This window comes from Sciurus vulgaris (genome assembly GCF_902686455.1).
Source record: "Sciurus vulgaris genome assembly, chromosome: 2".
Lineage (NCBI taxonomy): Eukaryota > Metazoa > Chordata > Mammalia > Rodentia > Sciuridae > Sciurus > Sciurus vulgaris.
Genome location: NC_136462.1, coordinates 69,476,092 through 69,497,409, shown reverse-complemented (window position 1 = coordinate 69,497,409; position 21,318 = coordinate 69,476,092). Strand labels below are relative to the sequence as shown.

General features: G+C 37.1%; 1 protein-coding gene across 2 annotated transcripts in view; it reads left to right on the top strand.

Annotated features, from left to right (window-relative positions):
* The first annotated feature begins 11,733 nt into the window (after positions 1-11,733).
* Positions 11,734-21,318, top strand: part of AKAP6 (A-kinase anchoring protein 6) — a 481,595-nt gene continuing 472,010 nt past the window's right edge. The window contains exon 1 of one of the 2 annotated variants that reach the window (XM_079127203.1): positions 11,734-11,940. The gene's annotated coding sequence lies outside the window, so the exon portion shown is untranslated. The remainder of the gene's footprint in view (positions 11,941-21,318) is intronic. The other variant, XM_079127204.1, reaches the window with a different exon arrangement.

The window sequence follows — 21,318 nt, the reverse complement described above, 5'->3', positions numbered from 1 at the left end:
ACTCTAAAACCTATAGCATTTTCACTAGGCAGGATTGTAGTCTTTAAATTCGAAAAATGCATTCCCCTTTGTTATGTCAGTACCCACAACAGTATCCAGAAATGGCCAGGCATGTATCATGAAAAAAACAGAAGCACAAAGAGAGAATATGAATGACTTCTCAGTGCTAGTTACTGAGACTGAGGCTCAAGGCTCCCAATTCCCAGCCCTGTGTTCCGGTTCCCCTGTGGAGCAACAGTTGTTTACAACTGCTCATCTTTATAAATCTGCTCAGCAAATTCAGTGTTTTAAGTTTATATTTTTGACTGTATTCTTGTCAGTCTCCCAAACTTGTCTGTCATTTTCCCCAAGGTACCTGGGATCAACTTGGGCCTTGGTGATTTGGGTCTTTCTTGCATAGGCCCATAGCCTGAAAATTACACTGGGGTGACCAGTCATAGCACTTATTGAGATGAGCCTTCTTTGTCCACTTACCATGCTGTGTACTTTGGGTAACCATGTTCACTTTGATAAGCAGCATTGTCGTTACAGCATCTTTGAGCCTTAAGCAGCATTGGTGTTAGAATGGGGAAATAAAGACCCAATGGGAATTGGTCTAGTGACTTAATATTTGAGGTCTGCCTATTGCTTTTAATAAAAAAAATTATTGAAAACTTAATATATGCTCCAGTGTCAAATTGTACCAACAAAGTTTTCTTAGGCAAGATTTTTTTTTCTTCCCAATTTGGTGGCCTCTAAAATGTGAGTGTTCACTGGAAGTTCTTTAAGGCAGTCTTCTTTCTATGCTCTGTGCACGGCTAATATTTTATGGATTATCAGTGTGAACCCCGCTTCTTCTTTCATTGATGGCTGAATTCTGGACCATTGCTGGGAAACAAAGGTAGTAAGGACTGGATAGTTATGTTAATAAGGAAGGATCTGTCTTCCAGAAGTAAATGAATTTTGGAAATTAGGCATTGTCTTGGAGGTTTAGAGAATAGGCTCTGTGGGTGCATGATTGGGTTCAAATTCTGATTGTGTCACTTAATAGCAGCAAGGTCTTGGCAACCTAGAAACTCTGTTTTTTATCTGCAAAATGAGTCAATAGTTCTCTCCCAGGATTACATAAGGATTAAATGAGTTACTAATACCCTAAAAGTGCCTGTTGTGTAGTTACTATTAAAATAATTATTATAATTTTTATCTCATTTATTTTCTTCATTTCTCAAAGAGTAACTCACATTTGATTAAAGTGTTTGAATGCCTTCTTCTTCTACTGATTCTGTATACATGCTTCTTTAGTAATTTAAGTTAGAGTATATATTTAAGATAACTTAAAGGTAAATTAAAAAATTTAAATTTTTACCTTTATATTTTCCTCATACCAACTTAGAGATTAACAGAAGAAAATATACCAACTTAGAGATTAACAGAAGAGCCCATTTCTAGGAAACCCGGATGAGAAGGAAACATTTTGAAGCTCCATTAGAGGAACAGTGTTCAAATTATGCCTCTTCCTAATTTAATGCTGAGTAGCCCAAGCCCTCTGTGAAGCATATTTGAGGTCTTTCCATTTTTGCCTCCCTATCAAACCTCAACTTTCACACTCTTCTTTGCCTTCTGTAAGTCAAGTGAACAAGTAAAGTGTGGATCAACAAATGTGTCATCCTTAGTAGAAGAACTTAAAAATTCATTCTCTAACCACAGGAAGTTCATAATAATTCTTCCTGTGTATTGATTATATACTTTTATTTCACATAATGCAACAAAATTGTTCTCAGTTGTTCATCATTGAATTATTTAGCTCAATTTTTTTCAAGCTTAATTGATCATTAGGATCTGAAGGGCTTGCAAAAATACATTTAACAGCTCAAATATTATAGTTTATTCATCTTCGTTTAACAGTCTACCATGGGTGTTTCTGGTTGTAGAAAAGTTTTCTTCCATGGATGATGCAGAAATGTCATTTCTGGGGGCAGAAGGGTTTTTCCTCAGTTTCTCTTCCAGGTACCCTCTGGATTACCAGATCTTTATTCCCTTCCACATTAAAATTTACCTCTTCTAAGTTTTTTTTTAATTCAAAGAAATGGAATCTGGGTAATCTGATTAATTTGGTCTAATAATATTTTACATTTTAGAATATCTTACAGTTTATTAGATTCAATGAAAATATTAGTATCTGTTACACATCTGGCATACGCCAGACACTTATATGCTGGGAACTTAAATTTATGCTAGAATGTGAGTTCTTCAAGGACAAGGATCCTGTTTTGTTCACTGACGTATCCTAAGAACCCCAAATAGTACCTGTTATATAGTGGATGCCCAATAAATATTTGTCAAATAGATAAATGATTAAAAATCTTTATAATAACCTTGCAAGGCATGAATTACTCCCATTCCCCAGGGGAAATATGTGAAGCTCAGATAAATGCTTTGCTAGGGGCATACCTTTGTCCAAGGTGGAAGCAGAGCCTAAATAGGAATTCAGATTCCAAAGTTTATGTTCTTTTACTCTTTTGTTGACTGTCCCCTTTGCTTCTTTCCCTTTCTTTTTGTTTCTCTCCTTCCACTTTATCACATTTGCCCTTTTCTTTCCTCCTTTCATTCTTGCCTTTTTTCTTTCCCTCTTCTCCCTATTAATTTAATTCACCTTTCTCCCTCTTTTCCTTTTTTTAAATTATTTTTCCTTCCTCCCTTTTCCTCTTCCCTCCTTATTTGCCCATTCCCTCTTTCTCTTAAAGCATTTCAAATACAGCATTGTATTTCTTGGGCTATAATAGCAATGTTGGGTAAGCAGAACAGTTATTCCTCATTTTACAAATGAAGAATCTGAATGACTCGCCCAGTTTCCTGTGGCTGTTAGTGTTGGAACTAATGTCTTCCTACTCATCTAGTTAGTGCCTTTCCCACCTTGTGCACTGCTTTGCAGTTATCAGTGGTTGGGGATGGCTGGCAGTCATCCTATCCTCCAAAATATTCATTAGCTTCCAACTGAGTGAATTGAATTCTAAGGTAATTTAGGAATCAGATCACATTTGTGAGGGAAACAGCAGGGGGAAGGACTTGGCTTCTCCTTAAATCCCACCATCTAGGTGGTAGTTGCCCATAAGGCTGACTTCTGTTGAGAAAAAGGGCTCCAAAGCTGACTCTCAAGTCTATCAGTGCATAGCGTCAGAAGCAGCATTTCTCTCAGGAGCTCAGATTGTCCCTTGCCTGGGTTGGAAAAGGCTTTGACATTAACCTATTTTAAAATCAACACGTGAAATCCTACATATAAAAATGGTACTGGCTCATTTTCACCTTTGGGTGGCATTTTTTTCTTCTGTTTTAATCCTTGTAGTAGATTAGTGGTATTGTACGGCATACCACTAAAAATTTAAAACCTGAACCACACATTATTATAGTGTTGACCAACCACAGTGGTTACTCTAAAGTTAGGCCACACTTCTTGGGTGTTTTAAGATGTTAAGCCCAGGGCCAGTGTGCCAATAAAACAGGCTCTGGAGTGTCCTTTAATCTTGGTTAGGAAAAAGATTTCTCTATTTGGCTAGACTCCATATAAGAGCTGCATAAGCACTATAATCATGGAACTGGGTAAAAACAACAGTTTTATTACTTGATTTTGTTCTTTTTACCGTATTTCAAAGTATGCCTTCTTTTTGTGACATTTATACATATGATAGTTAATGTTTACTTCTAGATTTGTGTCTGTGTAATCCTTTTCAAAAGAATTCCATGAAGTATTATTTTGTACCATAGTGAAGTGTTTTTAATTGATAGAAAGTAATTGATAGAATGTTAATCCTATTGGTAAATTTGTGATTTAAAAGTAAAATGTTATTATTTCCTAGAGTAAGAGGGAAAGATAGTGTTATGTGAACATCTCATTCTCACCCACTTTAAAAACTTTCTCTGTGTATTTATATGCACATATATTCATGTTTGGTGTTTGATGTTTTTGATTATATGTGTTTAGCTGACTAGGGGTTGGAGAATGGGAAGGATTCAGTCTCTTGAGTTTGACAAACTCAGGTAAAGAAGCATTTACTAATAAGCATGGTACTCAACAATTATTTGCTACACATCTATTTTGCTCTAGAAGACAAAATTCTCTCCCTGGAGAAGCTTCACGTTGCTTTTATGACAGACATACACCCAGGTAGTAGAACATGAGGTTCAGCTGGGACACAGGATTTCAGCTCTCTAGTTTGTTTCATGGTATCCTAGTGAATGGAAAGACATCTTTGTCAATGGCATATAATGCTACATTTTATTTAGAGTTGATTTTTAATAGTGCGCTTATTAAGTTGGATTATTTACCAAAGAAAATGTTTCTGCCCTGAAACAAGCCTCTTATGAGAGCTGCTTGTGACTTTCTTACAGTGAACCCTTTAATGTATTAATGAACTGAAAAAATTTTACCTATGATGGTATGATATAATTTCTTTTCCGCAGAAGAAGGAACAACTTTAACTTCTTCCAAGTTATCTTGGAAATCCCCATTTTTCTCGAATGTATTATATTCATGCTGGAAGAATATTTATAAACAAGGAGTATTTCATTAATAATTTTTCTCAGGTAAGAGATGGAGAATTAGATTAAAAGACCACCAGAACTGAAAATACTGTGTTACAACAATAGTCATCATGATCACCATTCCTACCAACTCCTGCAAATGGAGACTCTGATGACACACAGTATGTTTTCTTGCTGATTTACTCTGTCATTTAAGGTCAGATCTTTTCAGTAGCAAATTACTTTTTTAGTATTTTAAGCAGCAAAGGAAGGGATAAAAATTTACACATGTAAGCCTTAAAAAATGTTTTAACATTTCAAACTCTGGAGTGATAAAGAAAAAGCTGCTAGTAAATTTGCCTTTGACTAGAATAGAAATAATGCTACTTTTCTTTAAGAAAGAAATTAAGAATTAAGAAGAACTGATTTTAAAATTACTTATGCCTAGAAGTGTGCTAAAGGTTATGGAGAAATCAAAAGTTGCATACTGGGCTGTAATTGTAGCTCAGTGAAAAAACACTTGCCTAGCATGCATGAGGTACTGGGTTCAATCTTCAGCACCACATAAAATTAAATAAATAAAATAAAGCATCAGGAAAGTGTTACATTAAAAAAAGAGTTGTATACCCTAGTCAAGATTAAGACATGAAAAAAATCAAATGGTAAAACAGGAAGTCCAGCAATACCAGTGCAGAGCTTAAATAGCCTCTAACCGTTGCTTCATGTGTAGTTCCTTGCCCTATAGAAAGCAGTGCTGTTTGCTTCCATCAGAACATGTAAGCTACTTGGCACCCTGTTAAATATTTATGTTTGAAGTTGAATCAAAATGAAGTTAACAGTTAACGCTGGCTCCATAAAGTCAGGTAAGAGAGAACTTTCAATTTCAGAAGGAAGGCAGGGAAATCTCTGAACCTGTTAGAGCATGTTTCTGTGGGCACAATCACTCATGGGTCTCCTCAGCCTCCAAATCTAGTGTTCATTCAGGATATATCTGCTCTCCCTGGACTTGTTGAGGCTTTTTGGCTTTTACTGATGAAAATTTTACCTGGAAGAGAACAAAGAAATGCAGCTTAGGCTAAATGAGGCATGTGTTTACTTTACAAATCTAGGAATGTCCAGGAGAAAAAGATGGATAAAGCCTTGCATCTCCCTTAGGAAGAGTTCCAACACCAGCCCTTTGAAGGGGTCTCATCTCCAAGGCTTGTGAATTGCTTAGGGTCCTGAGCTTTCCTTTTCCCTTCCCTAGGGAACTATGTGCTAATAATGCCCATGGATATATTAAGCAGTTTCTCGATGACTTTGGAATCAGTTAGGTTTCTGTTTACTATGACTAAAACCCCAACCCATCCTGGCTTAAACAGAAATGGGGGCCATTTGGCTAGGCTGATTTCTGGCTCAAGTAGTGTCACTAGACTGTTTCTTATTTTTTAATTCAGTTCTTCTTTCCTTCATGTGTGGCTTTATTCTTAGGCTCTCCTGGGTACAAAACAGTTGCACAGTTTTAGATTTGATGTTCTTTCACATTTAAAACTAGCCAAAAGTGATATCTAATAAAATGCCTCATTTCATCTCACGGCTTCACTAGGATCCCATACCCATCTTTGAACTAATTTCTGTGAGTCAGGAAATGCAACAAACTGATTGACCCAAGATGGGTCACATACTCCATTACTTTGGTTGGATTCACACCTAAAACATATAAATTAGAATGTGAAAGAAGTAATGTCTAAGAGGAAATAATAAATCCAAGCATCAGATAACAGTGATAACTGAGTTTTATTCCATTATTATTGCTTTAGGTTCTATTCTGATTGTCAATGATTAATAATCTTTAGGCAACAATTTCTGCTTTTACATGGTTACTGAAGGAAAGCAGAGAGATGAAGAGCATTCTGAAATTATAAGAAACATGAATATCCACTGTAGTTTGTTGTCCAAATATTTTTAACCTCTAGATAGTCTCAGATAGCACAAAAAATATATTGACTGAAGCAGCATCCACAGTCAGCTTAGACTTATGACCATATAGGTTTGTGGTAGAGTGTCTGAATACTTGTATATTTTGTGAATGAAGGTTAGTTTTAAAGCAAGAATTGGGCGTTTTTGGTAGAGGATTCATTTAATCCTTTCTCCTTCTGCATGAGACTTTGACCTTTGGTTAACTGTAGCTTTGTTTTTCTGGAAACCTGAAAATAGTAAAATGTCAACTATGTTGCTAGGCAGCATTGCCTAGGATAAAAATGACCCTTGGTTAGTAAAAATGCCTACCTTGAATAGGAGGATTCCTACTTGGATTGGCTCTAACTCTGCTCTTTAAGAGGGACTGCAGGTCTATTCTGGCATAGCACTGGACCATCCATTGAATTCCCTGCTACCTCTGAAGTAAGTGATGAGGTATAAGTCTTCCTTAGTAGTTGGATTCACATAACTATGAATCCTAAGAGGAAGCCATAGTGTTGGTCTTCTCTGATTGCAGTGACTCTTATAACTGGGTGTGTCTCTTGTGAGGATCCTGTGGAGTTGTTACAAAGATATTGGCTTTTGTGAGGAATGAGGCTTTTAAGGCTGGGCACTCTTGAATTTGCCTAGTGTGTTCTTTTCTCATTGTTCTTCAACTGTCACCTGGACATTGAATTGTTGCATAGATTGCTGCAAGAGTGATGAATAAGAGGCATAACTGATGCTGCTCTGCTGGCAAACTGAGTAGACTGCTGCCCACCGTTGGCTATAATAGTCCTGTGTTCCTAAATGTTCAGTTGAGCTTCAGACCCATTTTATATACTGCAGACACATATATAAAATGCAGCCTAAAACAAGGATCAGATTCCTGATCTTGTGATGTAGCAGAGACTAAAGAACTATGCATTATGCTTGTCTCCTTTTCTCCCGGGACACAAAGATTTTGTTTCTCAGCCTCTTACAGTAGGCATGGCCATTTGCTTGAATTCTAACCAGGGGAGAGTGGGTACAGTGATTGGTACTTCCATAAAACTCTTCCCTGTCCCATCTCTTATCTTTTTTTCCCTAATTGCTCAATTAATTCCAAAGATGCTAAGGCTGCAATAGAAGGTTAAATCCCAAGATAGAGTCCCTGAAATGATCATGTAGATAGTCACCTATAATCAATAACATCTGCTAAGATTTCGAAATTATTGTATTTAGTCAAGGTAATTTGGGGGTTTACCTGTGAAATCATTTATTACTTTCCTAAATAATAGACACATTACTCAGATCTATAAATTTTCTCATTATTTATTAAGAAATGTAGACCTGATGCATTTTGGGGAATGGCTTTAAGATTTTTTTAGATCCTAAAATACAAATACAAGAAATAGTTTATATCATGACCTAATGATTTGGGAAAAAATGCTTCTGAAATCATGAGAATTTGTGATGCAACTCCTACTTATAAGTTGGGGAAAATGGCTAGAAAGAAACATTTGTATAAATGTTGCTACCTATAATGACAATAGAAAGATTGTGTCTTGTCAGTTCTGGGTGACAGAGAAATATTGGAGACTAACTGAATTGTAATGGAGATAAGTTTCATTTTTTTCCTTTTTTATAGCCCCCCACCCCAGGCCAAATTGGGAACTCAGGGGATTTCTAACCCATTGTATTCACCATCATGTTTCTTATTCTGTGGTTGGATGGCTTATGGAACTTCAGTTCGTGAAAAAGGATTCTATGGTTAAATATTTCTCCCTGGGAACCCAGTGCATATCAGAAGATTATAGGCTCTGAGAAAGTCTGCAATAAAGAAAGCCCCCCTCATACACCTTTTTCAGTGCCGGGGGTTGAATACAGGAGTGCTCTACTATTGAGCTACATATCTAGCCCTTTTCATTTTTGTTTTGGGAACAGGGTCTTGCTAAGTTGCCAAGGCTGGCCTCAAACTTAAAATCCTCTTGCCTTAGCCTCCTGAGAGAAACCTGTTTTTAACATTATCAGTTAATAAATGTACAATATTAATAAATTTAAAATTAATAATGAATATATAACATTATAATTTTATTATATATTTTATTCATTTTTTATGTTGCATTAAATTCTAGTCACTTTATCTATAAACAGGCTATTTATCCACAATAAACTACCCCCAAATCCCAGTATCTTAAGATAGCAAAGGTTTATTTCTCACTACTTGTAGCTCAGTGTGGGTTAGTAGATAGTTGGGAGAAAACGACTCAGCCCCATATAGTCATTCAGGGACCCAAGCTGTATTCAATTTGTGGGTCCATTTAAGGGCTTCAGATTTCTACTAGCTTCTTTGTATATAACTAGTAGGAGAGGGAAATAAGAAGGCATACTTGCTCTTGACCGTCTTCGAAAATGACTTCAGATTCTAATCCCATTCCATTGGTAAGAATTTCTTCTAAGTGTACCAAGGAACAGAAGAACATGGGATTGGTGAGCTCTCCTAGTACATAACTTTCCATAAGTTGTCCTGCTGACCTCCAAACATCTCCTTGCTCCTTTTCCCCCTACAAAGAACATATATCCCAAAGGAGCTAGGTAATGTGCTATTTAGTCTCTACATTTACCTTAAAGTCTAGGAGTTTTTGATGGTGCAGTCATCTCCCTTGGGGTAAAGTGGGAGACATGTCTCCTGGGTTTGTCCATGTTTTAAAGCCTATTTATTAGAATTAGAGTCATTTGGTAGCTGTCTATATTCCATTTAAAATTATTTTTCACAAATTATGTTTTAGGATTTCTCACAGCAATTCTGAAATCCTTCTAGTCACTCAGGTATGAAGCTCCCTGCTTCAATTCACTATCTTGCCTTGATTCTGTTCTCCAGGAGAAACTCATCTGTTCAGTGATGCCTGTGGTTCTAGCATTGTCCTCTGGGAGGATCCCCTACCAGTCACCTTTTTCTGACTTCAAATGAAGAGAGGGTTGAATGATAGGCTCTCCTCTGTAACTGTGCAGACTTTGAAGGTGATTTCCTTATTTTTATCCCAGAGTCCAGATTCTGAGAGCTAAAGAGCCTTCGCTAATAAGGTTAGTGTGCTGTTAATGATGATGCTAGCAAGGTCTGTCATTTTTATGATGCTTCTGGTTTATCAAATGTTATTATATACATTATTGAATGCAATCCTAAAAAAACCCCAGGTGCTGGGATTGTACTAGCAGAAAGGCCATTGGGAAGTAGAAACACTTCATGACTTGCTTCTGCTAAAAAGGGCCTTTTTTTTTTTTAAAGCCAATTCAGGTCAATTTGTGGGCCAGCTTTTCATCTAGTTCAAATTGTTAAAAGTTTGTCCTCGTCTCAGATTTGATAAGCTATCCATTCTTTCCCACCAAATAAATTACTTGATGCTGGCATAGGGGACTAACAAGATTCTTCTCATCCTGTGAAGCCATATTCAAATGGAAACATCTGATCTCAACCCGCCCTCTCCTTTCTATAGAACCATGAGGTTTCAGTTCTGGAAAGTCTAATCTTGTTATAAATCTTCGACTTTTACTCCAACTTCTCCAGAGGCTGACGGGTTCTTCATAGTTACTGGCAGGGGCCAGCTTACAGCAGACAAGCTTAGCGGGTGGGAGTGAGAAGGCCCCACCAGTCTTGGCCCTTTTCACTCACTCCTTAGCCATGGCAGTTCAGCTTTGATCTGTTATCATTAAAAGAAAAGGTTCTGCTAATAGAACCCCTGAAAACTATTCAGGGTAAATCTATCATCTCTGTAGATGAAACTCTTGAGGCCCAGAGAGGTTAAATGATTGGCCCAAAGTCACACAGATGCTCTAGGAGGAGCTAGCATCACTGAATCTGGGGGTTTACTGAATCTCAGATCAGGGCTCTTTGAACTGGTGTGGCTCCTGTTAACCTTTCTTGGTGTGTGTTGCATGTGATCTGAGATAAAAGGAGGGAGCCAGGCTCTGTCTTGCTGCCGAGAACATAGGTGACCTGGGCAGGGTGCTCACTTCTTGTTCTTGGTCTCCTGGTTCTTCATTAGGTGAAGCAAGATCAATTCTGGCTTCCCATGCAGGGCATGGTTACTCTAAGCAAGGCTGATGGTGCACCCTGCTAGGATCTTGGCACCTCTCACGTATTTTAACAACTCATATTTACAGAGACACTGTCTGAATTCTTTCTGTACTTTACCAACACCCACCCCCCCATGCTGTTGATTTACAGTTCTGTTTAAAATCTCAAGTATTACAGCATAATTGTTTCATTATATTTTGGGATTTTAGAATGTTGTTTTTCCTCAGAGTTGTGCAGATAGAGTGGATATAGGTCAACTTGATTCTGTCTTTATCAATGGCCTGCAAGTATTAAATATGCAAGAGATGGTCTGCTCTGTTCAAGTCTCCTTCCCCCAGTTGTTGCCATATGATGTTTATTTCTGCTCAGGACTGGAAAGACGTGTTTGCTTTAGACTTGCTTTTCTTTTACCAACTGGAGAAATAACGCACTGTGTCTTAGTGAAATGTGGCTTTCACACAGTTCCAACTTCTGTGGGGGAGGGGTGTGAGTAATCTGTGTGGTAGGCTGTCTTACTGCCCCAAAGAGAAGAAAACAGACTTCAATATTTGGAATGCTAATGACTTAGGACATTTCTAGCAGGTCTGCCACTTGTCCCAACCAACAGATTTGGTTTCAGAAAAGATTCTTGCATTTTGGCAACGAGAAGGAGGAATTCTTTGAGGTTCAAGGGAATAGCCCCTAGAAGTTGAGGGTGCTGTGGTGTGCTCCCCTAAAATCCAAATCTCCTTGCCCTGCTGTTCAGAGTTTAGGTTTAGGTGAAAGCTGTGTAACTCTACATGAAAATGTTCTGTAGGTTGGTGTCCATGAGGTAGTAGTAGTTGGCCAAGAGTTTGCCTGTGTTTTGAGAATTAAAGTCTGTTTACCTTAGAATTAGAAATACTTGGCCAGCTATTTATATTTGGTTTTAAAGTATTTTTCTGCTCTCTGCTATTTTCTTTTGGTCTTTGACAGAAGCAAAAAGTCTTTTTAGTAATTGTTAAAAAGGTATCATAATGCTACTATACAGAGAGGAAAAAGTGATCAAATTGTTTTATAGGGAATCATTGTGCATTTGAATTTTTATTTGCTGTGTTCTAAATCTATATTCCCTATCATCTTTTTTCTATATGGGGAGGTAATTTTTATTTTTTCCAGAGTGCTTTTAGGGAAATCCCTATTAAACTTATGGATTTTAGTCCAATGAGGAATCCTCTTCCTTTCGTCTAAATTTTGCATATTGTCTGTTTCTTACAGGGCTTCCGTATTGTCTGAGGCTCCACTGGAAATGCAGCAAGGATTCCTAGCACATCCCAGTTGCCATAGCAACAGCAGTCTTTCCCATAATGAGCTGCATCATCTGAACTGATGTCACAGCATCATGCAGCAGGTCAAACAAGGCATCTCCTAGTATTGCATCCTACAGATGTGCCATAAACATCAAAAGAAGACGGTGGGAGCAGGAGATGGTGAGTGTTAAATGTCTGGACCTTAATTGCACGGCTGTTTTGTTGGCTAGTCGGTGTCTGCTAAGGCAGAGATTGGGGGATGTTGTCTGCTTAAAATGGACTGGGGAAAGAAGGGTTGTTTTGCCTAAATCTGTTTTTCAGGCTGCTGGGTTAAGACAAAGGCCTGTAGGAGTCATACAGGAATCAAAATATGAAGAATTATTCTTGCTCCATCTCTGTCTGTTATTTTTAGTGTTCTTATGGAATTTTTTATTAACATATGATAATTTTCTATTGAAAAGCCATAAATAAGCTCTAAAATGAGTAGTTTACAGTATTTAAACATTGTAAGGATATGTATTTCTTTTTTTTATGGTGCAGAGCTCATTGGTCCCCTGTTTGTTCTTGTGATTAATGAAATAGTTAGTGATTTTTAGTATGGAATTCAGTATTTACCTCGGTTGGGTTTCAGTTTCTTCATGGCAAGCAACGAATGCTGAATAAGCATTTGATATAACCCTGATATGAAAGGGGATCTCTTGCATATTCTGGAAAGAATTTAAGAAAAGCATAAAGACTTAAACAAAATGGAATTATTTAAATCTTTTGATTTATATGGTGGTTCTTCAATTCATGACCTCCATAGTTGGTTGAAAGAGTGCCACAATATTTTTCCATCTCTAGTTGTTCTCTGAAATAGCTGGAGTTGTTTTCAGGCTGACTTGTAACTGAGAAAGGAACAAGTCTCCTCTCTGCGGCAGTTGCAGTCAAGGGTAACCCTGAGGAGAGCCTCTGGAAGTGACAGTGGTGTTGCCATCTCTTGCTTAACTTTAACTAAAATCTGGTATGCTGAATACACATTAGAATCCTCAGTGATTGCAGGGTGTATAGATCCCGGGACTCAGTAATAACCCTGACTCAATTCTGATACTCTAAACAGGTATCATTTTCATCTCAACTCTTAGCTCTGTCTCTAGGTATCATCATCATCATCATGATGTTTTTTCCCCTAAAAAAATATAACCTAACACTGTCAATATGGAGTAATGTGTTGCCTTTTGTTTTGGGAAAAGAAATGGATTTCCCTGGTGCAACTGATTGCTACTAGGGGAGAGAAAGGAGGAGGCACATGTCAGTTCAATTGATCAATATGTCCACTTAGAATCAGGGAGTGGTCTTGTGGTTCAGTGCTGCCGAGTTGACAGTATTTATTTGAAAAGTCTTACAGGAAAGAATGGCAGCCCTTGAGTTCCTTTTCTTTTAGCCTATTTATTGAGTCTAAAACAAATATCACAGGAAGCAGGAAAAGCAATATCTCTAGTCAGCTTGGAAGGTTTTTTTTTTTTTTTTTTTTCCACAGAGTTGAGCATATTGGTCCCATTAGGCACTAGCCTAAGTGAAAGAGCTCAGATTTTAATTAGTTTGTTTATACCACATCACACACATGCTACTCTCAGTTTTTTAAGCTTACATGGCTGACATGCAGCTATATGGGATGGGAGAGGTCAGCTCAGCCTGGCTTTATCGCAAGCACTTAGGAGCATGAACTGATCATTGCCTGCCGTTTTATGTCGCATAATGTGAGCAGAAAGCTCTGTTGGGACTGCTGGGTGTGAATGCAGCTAAATCGGCAGCTCTAAGGTGACAGGGAGGAGTGCTAGATGGTGATGGGGGAAGGGAAAGTATGTCTAGTGCTGGATTAGAAGTCTGAAGAAAATCACTCCTTGCCCATTAGAATTCTTCTGAAGTATTACTTCCAATGAAAAGCAATGAAGACTTGTTTGGTAACATGAATTGCTAGGAGTAAAAAAATAACTAAAGGCAGCATTTTAATGAATTTTCTTTTTGCTTAATTCTTGTCTCTTTTGTCTAACAATGCTCTCAGTTGCTTCATCATTGATTTGTACAATTACTGGAAGTCGCAGAGGCCAGATTTCTTAAGGGCAGTGTTAGAAAAAGTGAAGTCATGCTTTGAGGGTGGGTGTGGGCTGATGCAGTTATCTAGTGGAATATCGTCCCAGTTTAGACAAGCCCGCTATTCTCCTAACCCCCACAAGTGTTCAAAATGCAATTATAGTTCTTCAACTTTATGCTTATGTGTTCTTTTGCTCTAGGAGAACAAAGCCCTGGTAATGGGAGCTGTCATCGAGGTCTTCAGTTTCTTCTTACAGCTTGTGCTGTTCTCTGATTAGCTGTGTGTCTTAATTACTGGCTAAGTCTATTTCAGTTCCTGTAGTTTTAATATATCCCCAAGGGGTTGATGGGGTGTGTGTGTGTGTGTGTGTGTGTGTGTGTGTGTGTGTGTGTGCGCGCGCGCGCGCGCTCATGGGTACGTGCGCACATGTGGGTAAAGGGAGAGCTTTCTCTAGCTGCATTTATTGGTGTCTCACTGAAATTTTCTAGAATTTAAAGAATTTTGTTTCATAGTAATGACTGAAAGAGCTTCAAGACTATTTAGATCATGTATGCCTCAAAAGAAGCTAATTTACCCTGTACTTTCAGTTATGGTTTTCATACTGAATTACAAAGTTACAAAGAAGTTAATTCTTTGCTGATAGCCAGGTCATGGTAGGGATGATAAAAAAAATAATCATATTAACAACCATAGCTATAATTTATTCAGTTCTTAATATGTATCAGTTACTGGACTAAGCTTTGTATGTATGTTCTTTAGTCCTTATAATGACATTATGAGGTAGAGAGTAACAATCTTACTTTATAGGATTAGGCTCTGTTATTCACATTTTTCAGAAACCAATTCTTAGGTTACAAACTTGGCTAAGGTCACATAGTTAATAAGTGATTGGGCCAGGTTTCCAAACCAGTGTAGTCTGGTTGTGAATCCCACATGCCTACCCAGTCATCCCAGTTTTATGACATCTTAACTGGACATACCATACAGATCAGTCATCAACACTGTATTATATGTACCCCACCCTTCCTCATTCTAATTGGAAAATCAGATTTCCCATGTAGAACAAAATCTCATTTACTACACTAAGATCTATTTTACTGTAAGGATAAGTGTGAATCTTGGTCAAATGTGAATATTGACCCTGATCCTAGAAATTTAAATAATGCAGAATCAATGCTCAGACCTTTTGCTATCACTCTTTCTTGACATATCTTTTTAGCAGGATCTGTATATGGAAAATGCTACATAAATGAGTGTGGGCATGATGGAGTGTCACTAAAAAGCAAGTCTTAGATCTGAGTCATTAATGATTCAAGTTTGTTGTTCCTGTTCTATCAGCTACATATGTAGTAGCTCTGCTAACTTTTTGACATTTGCATTCCCTGGCAATACCAGACAAGAAAGAGAAACAAACTACTCTCACAGCATGGAAGGTGTGGTCTGAATCTATATGTCTTATGTCTTGAGTCAAGACCATAAAAAGAGAGTTTTTTTTTTTTTTTTTTTTTTTCTGAATGTGTTAGTGGCTGAAACCAAAAGCTGTCCTTGATCCAAGTACAAGAATGACAGTCTTGTGCAATATCCTGGAAGCCTTGTGTTTGAGAAGAGATGATACAGTCATCTCTGCATCATCTTGCCCATCCCCAGCTATCCACGCCCAGTGTCATTACTGGGCTCTAAGGGTTATTCTTTGTTTGAGTGTGGGGTTAATGCACACACTGACAGCACATTGATATTGATTCCAGGATAGCGAATATTAAAAATATTATTCCACAGGGTTTATTAGCTTCTTGTAGGTTCTGGGAAGAAGTTACCCTTTGTCATAGCTTGTTCCAAGGAGGCTAAAGCTCATGCCTGCCTGAGGTATAAGAATAAGAGACTGATCAGAAAGCAACAGATTTTCTAGGCACAGTGACTATAGGAATTAGATATCAATTAGGGAATAAAATAGTGGAATTTAGCGAAGTTGGTGGTCCAGCTGCAAGTCTCTGATGCCCTTCTATTTTCAATCCTAGAAGCAGTGAAAGGCATTTTTTCTTTTAATCCTGTGATTCAATTCAACAAGTATTCTATGTCCAGGCATTGTTAAAGAACACAACAATACATATGACAGATGCATATTCTTTACCCAACTACATTCTGGAGGTAGAGACAAAAATAAACAAATTTGTATTTGAATATTTTCCCCTGTGATACTGCAATGTTATTTCTATTCACTTCTATTCCATGAGCTAGTAGATAAACCCATTATTTCCACAAATATGTAGAGGTGCATATGCCTATATGGTTTCATATGGTTTCCACTGCATTGAATAATAAATTTCATTCCTGCTTGGGTTGGATTTAGAAGCTTGCTGTGTGTAGATATAGCCAATATGGTAATTAATGATTATTTTTGTTTAAGTTATTCTGAGAAATACAATTGCAATCTTTCAAAAAGCGTATGTCTGTCTCATTTGACAAAAATGACATGTGGAGATATAAAATGTGTGTTACAGACCAATTAAGGAGAAATTTTAAAAATTTTAATGAAAGCTATTTCTCACCTTTAAAAGCTTCTTTTCCAGAGAGCCCTCTAAATCAAGCATTCCAGCTAGCATACTAGAAAAAGTGTGTGCCACACAAGGCTCCATCTAGCCTTGTGCAATTACCCTAGCATGCCTTATAGACATCACTTCAAATGGGAAGCACTCTTCAAACAATCCTTTTAACGAAGGTATTTAAAACTCTGATGTATTTTCATGACTTTTTAAGGAGAATAGGGTATGTCTAACTTGGTATCCCATGTAGAAAAAAAGTTACTTGCAGATTGACTATTCCTCCGTCTTTGATGGTAATTGTAAATACCCAGCTCTGTAGACAGGTCATGAGTGAGAAGGCTTTTCAAAGGAATAGCACTTTTGCAGGACTTTGTCCATAGTAACAGACTTTCAGGCATTTTGAATTAATAAGGCAGAAGGTTTTTTCCTCTATTAGCACATACCTTTTAGTGTCAGAATCCTTGAGTTGATTTTAATACTTGGCGAGGATAAAGGAGAGACTTTGTTTCCCTTGTGAGCCACCAGCCATGTTTTTCTTTGCTCTTCAGCCATAAGGCATTTTTTAGACTCTTCCCAGCCATCTAGCGATGTGCTTGAGCCACAAAGGGAAGAAGGGAGAGAGTGTGGAACTTTTAGAACAAGATCTCAAACTGGCTAATGCATAAGGTGAACCAGGCCTAGAGTTTGTTTTGTATGGGTACAGGGCAGGCAGGCTACATGGATGTGCTACCTGTGCAGTTGCATAGGGCCCTGTACTTACAAGCATCTATGCTTCGTTTAATGCTTTGCTGTTACCATCTTGCAATTCTTAAAATTTTTTGAATAAGAGGCTCCACATTTTCATATTACAAGGGACCCTGTAAATTATTTGTAGCTTATCCTGTATGGTCCTTTTGAGTCCCCTATTGGTATTGCCTGAGCCCTGTAGGTGTTTTGAGTTTGAGGTTCCCTCAACTCCCAGCTCTGGAAAATTTCAATATTCTGGAAATCATGGAACTTAAAATTGAAGGAACCATCATTGTTAAAACAACCCAGAGCAAAGTGCCACCTGCCTCCCTGCCCCATGGTAATTCAGCAGTGTGCACACAGTAATTCAGTGGCATTTCTTTTATAACCAGTGGGGGACATATTACATTATACCTGAAGATATTTGATTGATCAGGCTTATTTGTCACCACCATTACTTTCAGGGGAGAAATCAAATCTTCTTTGCCAAGCAAGGTAATTAACCAAGTATTAGTTCAATGTTTATATTAATTTTCCTGCCCTTTGTTTACTATTTGATTACGTTTATCATCACCTTCTTTGTTTAACTCTCATTTAAATTATACAACATATTTATGCTGGGTATTTTTTTTAGCACTGTCCTCTCCCCCATTTGATTCTCTCTCTCCAGGAGGCAGGGGGCCCATAATTTGAGCTTATATTATTACAGGAAGAGTTTGCTTTTTTTAATTAAAAAGGGAATTATAGTCAATATTTGTAATGAATCTTTCTCCAGCAAGGCAGTTTCAGCCATGCTAATGTTCTAAATTCCAGATCCACCATTTATAATAATGAGATGCCAATGACTGGCTCCTGGACCTTGTGGTAAGTGAAGAATTCTCACCCATCATATCACAGTGAGAAGCGGCTGCATTAATCTATTAATCTGGAGATTTGCAGAGAGTTGTTAAACAATTAATATGAATGATGATATTTGTTGTACCAGAAAAGGGTAAAAGGTAATCTTTTTTTTTCTTCTTTTTTTGACTATGTAAATAAACAGAAATCTGACAAATCCATAAGGGGCACTTGTCACTTCTTGAAAGCCTAAGTCTGGAGTTTTCTGCAAGGAACAAGCCCCAAGAACACTTATTCTTTGTCCCTTAACAATCCTGATGCTCACCATGTTCACCATCGTACAAGCCATAAAACCAGCTGTTTCAGGTAATTTCACCAGTAGTCAACAATCAACAAAAGCATCAAACCTCTATCCTGTGCAAGATCATATGCTAAGGAAAAAAAAAAAAAAACACTTTATAAATAAAGACAGCCCTAGGGACACACATGTACATTACTTGGAGAGCCTGTTACAGATTTAACACTATGTTGTCTGGGTTCTGCTTGTAAATGATCTTGATTAGTTCTTCCATTGTTCTGGATATACCCTGAGATGGAGCTTAAAGCATACCTGTGGTTGCCTATAACTCTCTGTTCTCTTCATTAAACTTTTTGAATTAAATATGTTTCTGACAACTCACTGTCTTTGCTGGCCCACTGTCAGCTTTCCCAATCCTTAGTACTTGTAGTTTCTACATCCCCTATTGTCCTACTACTGTTACCTCTTGGGACAGTTCTAATCTCCCACCAGGATCCCCCTTCTCAGGCTCTCATCTCTGTGCTACTCTTAATTCCCATTACATTAGCATAAAAATAGCCCATCTAAAGTCAAATGACATTGTATCTCCTCTGATATGCTCCATATGAAGTAATCCACTTGCTTTTAGCTTTTAATGGTTAATTCAGATTCTGCTCTGTATTCAGTCTGGTTTTCATGTTTGGGTGAATTCAAAGGGAATGACCCTTTAAAACTCATATTAGGACGTCTGTATGGGTAGCAACTAGAAATAACTGAAATAGCAGGGCCATGTGTGGTTGATCCAAAAATAAAAACAGGTGTGCAAGTGTAATTTAAGAAAAAAATCCCTAGTGCTATTGTTACACTTCACTTTTAATTAAAAATAAATAAAAATAAGGGGGACGCTAATGAGAAGGTAAGCAGCACAGCAAGAAGCCAGAGTAAAGCACATTTCCTCAGCATTGGCAGGGAGTGGCATGCAGTTTCTAGAATACTATAGGGAAACACATGCCTCAGAATGGCAGCTGCTTGAATAAAGAGACAAATCTGAAAACAGAGGTAAAAATAAAGATAATCACAAAAACAGATGTCATTACTCTGAGGACTAATAGAGAATCAGGCTGGTGAATTAAGATACTAATTTAATGATAAATAATTAATAATATGATTTTTAAACATTTGAAGTTTGACTAGTTAAACTGAAAAGGAATAGCTTAGAGGCAGAGGACCAAGGAAAAGCTAACATAATCAGCTTAAGAAAAGACATATTTCACCCTGTTATTTTTTGCTTTGGGAGTTTTCTCTTTTGTTCTTTGTTCTGGTTAGTGTTATTTATTTGTCATGAAGGTGAATAAATGCATGTTTTGCTTTACTTTTTGAAATTATTCTTTAAAAGTACGATAGAAATTATGATCTTTGGCATGATGTTTTTCTCTGGTTCTTAGATCTTAATACCATCCTTGTCTAAATATCATATATGTTAAAATATCTAAGTAAGAAGTAAATTGAGTGCTCTCAACAAACTTGATGAGAAAACAAAAGTGTTCCTTTTCAAAAATAAAAGAGAACCTCAACTGGAGATGAACATGCCACATTACCAAACCTAAAGTTTTTTTTTTTTTTTTTTTTTTCAATAGCTTGTGCCAAATGAAGCATGTCCATTTTTGAGTTTTGGAATCCTAAAACCTAACAATTACACATATGTATATAGACTGCTATTCTTTGGGCAGGAGATTTAGTGGTAGGGAAGGTAGGCTGGGAATGGACTGTGCTTCTTAAGCAATAGTTATGTTTCCCTTCTTGAATAAGTTTCTCCTCACACTTTGTATCTAAAAGCTGAATGAAAACAGTGCAGAAGGATTTTGGAGCTAAGGGTATTTACCTCTGATTTCTTAGCTCTTAAATTATTAGATCTATGATCTTAAGTTCTTGGAGTCTTATTTTTTCTAAGTATAAAATAGGGAGACTATCTTTTCATAGGATGAAAAGAAGTATAGAATGAAATGAAGTTGTTGACTCAAAGTGAGCATTTGATGAATGAAAATTATTGTTATTATTTTACCAACTCACAAGTAGTGGGATAAAATTTCTTCTCAACCCAGTGCAATTTCTCCTCAACTCAATCCTGAAATCAAGGAAATAATTTTTAGAGCATTTATTAGCAGAAAGAAAAGTGCTTTAGTGTATTTTAAACATATATATTTAAATGTATGAAGTATAAATTTAAAAGTATAAATGCTTGTACTATACCAAGCAAATATATTATCTTATTTAATTTCCTTTTCCTGATTAATGTTCCTCCATCACATTTATCACCATTTATTTATCACACATTTAACTATTTATTATTTGTTTCTTTCATCCTACTATAATGTAAATTGTACAAGGGCAGATTTTTTTTGTGTGTGTTTTGTTCATTGATGTCTTCTAAGCTCCTAGACTAGTGCCTGGTTTATGATATGTGCTCAATAAATATTTGTTATGAGAGTAAATGAATCCACATAACCCTAGAAAGAAGCAATATGATTGTATTCAATATGTAGGAAATTAATTCTCTTTTGCAATGGTCCTTTTCAAGGTGCTAAACATCCTTGAGTGATTCTTGCTATTCCAGATAGTATGTCAAGAAGCCCTTGTGGCTGATGGTGAGGGCATCATGTTCCATCTGATTATTCTGAATTCTACCACTGAGGTCAAGAATGTTGTCTGGACAGTACTGATGTTCTCTTTTCTGCAGAATTTTTATGAGGGAGCTGGGGGTTTGCTGGTCATTTTAAAGATATATTGATTCTTCTATTGGTGGTTGTCTCTTTCTTTCTCTCATTAATGAATTTGAATCTCCTTTAGGAAAAGAGTTATTTATTCTTTTAATCCTTAAATTCTAAGCTATAAGTCGTAGGTTGATGGATTGGTAGATTTTCAAAGAAATTTCTTTGAAAGCACCCAATAAGGAAAATGACAAACCATGGTAGTCAGCCCTTCCCTATTACTATTAAAAATGCTGTAATGAGAAATAAAGCAAAGCACAGGAACACAATGAAACAGTTGTTTGACCAGAACATGCAGCCTTATAAATGAAGAAAACAATTAAGATAGCTGATTTC